The sequence below is a fragment of the Micropterus salmoides genome, unplaced genomic scaffold (genome assembly GCF_014851395.1).
Source record: "Micropterus salmoides isolate LMB-PRFRI ecotype aquatic unplaced genomic scaffold, ASM1485139v1 Ms_hic_scaffold_1, whole genome shotgun sequence".
Classification (NCBI taxonomy): domain Eukaryota; kingdom Metazoa; phylum Chordata; class Actinopteri; order Centrarchiformes; family Centrarchidae; genus Micropterus; species Micropterus salmoides.
Window position 1 is genome coordinate 62,821,599 of NW_024040040.1, and position 1,274 is coordinate 62,822,872.

Sequence of the window (1,274 nt, forward strand, 5' to 3'; positions counted from 1 at the left end):
CAGCCTACTACTAGTAGCCCCGTTTTGGCCGGCAAGTGTGGTTCTTGGATTTAATATCGCTCCTCGAGGGCCCGCCGTGGCAGGTCCCTCTGAGGAGAGACCTGCTGTCCCAGGCGGAGGGCCAGATCTTTCACCCGCACCCCGCCCTGTGGCAGCTATGGGTCTGGCCCCTGAGGGGGCGCAGTTCTTAGAGGCGGGTCTGACGACAGGAGCAGTCGAAGCGCTGCTCAGCTCTAGAGCCCCGTCCACGAGAAGGATGTACGGCCTAAAGTGGAATGTGTTCACCACCTGGTGCAGAGAACGGGCGGTGGACCCAGTTACCTGCTCGGTAATTGTGATACTAGAGTTCCTCCAGCATTCCTCCCCTGGCCTCTCCCCGACCACGCTCAAAGTATATGTGGCTACCATTGCAGCATTCCACGCCCCTCTGAGTGATGGGCCCTTGGGGAGGCTTCCGCTGGTCGTGCGCTTCCTCCGTGGAGCCCGGAGGATGCGACCCGTGACTCGTTCCAGGGTTCCCACCTGGGACCTGGCAGTGGTTCTCGAAGCACTGGCTGAGGCCCCCTTCGAACCCCTGGAGTCGGCTGAGGCCAAGCACCTGACCCTTAAAATGACCTTTCTCCTCGCTATCACCTCTCTGAGGAGGGTGGGGGATCTCCAGGCACTGTCGGTGTCTCCCCGATGCCTGGAGTTTGCCCCGGGGAGGGTCAGGGCCATCCTGCACCCTTGTCCAGGTTATGTCCCTAAGGTTCCGGCCAGACTGGCAGGGTCCACGGTGCTGCAGGCGTTTCATCCCCCACCTCATGTGACGGCGGAGGACGGGAGACTTCATCTGCTCTGCCCTGTCAGAGCACTGAGTATTTACACTGAGGTCTTCCTGGTGGAGGAAAGCAGACCAGTTGCTGGTGTGTTTCGGGTCCCCCAAGGCTGGAATCCCCGCTTCTGAACACACCATCAGCAACTGGATCGTTCAGACTATTTCCCTGGCCTATCAGGTGCGCAGTTTGCCTTCACCTATGGCCGTAAGGGCGCACTCTACTTGAGGAATGGTGGCTTCTAGGGCCCTCCTCGCAGGGGCGTCACTCCAGGATTTGTGTGATGCGGCTGGCTGGGCCACCCCTCACACTTTTATCCGGTTTTACAGTCTGGACCTACCTTCTGCACCCAGCACCCGTGTGCTCTCCTCCTAGTCGTACCGTCAGGTTCTGCACGCTGGGGGCAGGCGGGGTTTCGGTGCGGCCTAAGTGGGTATCTCGTTCCCATAGTGTCATCAC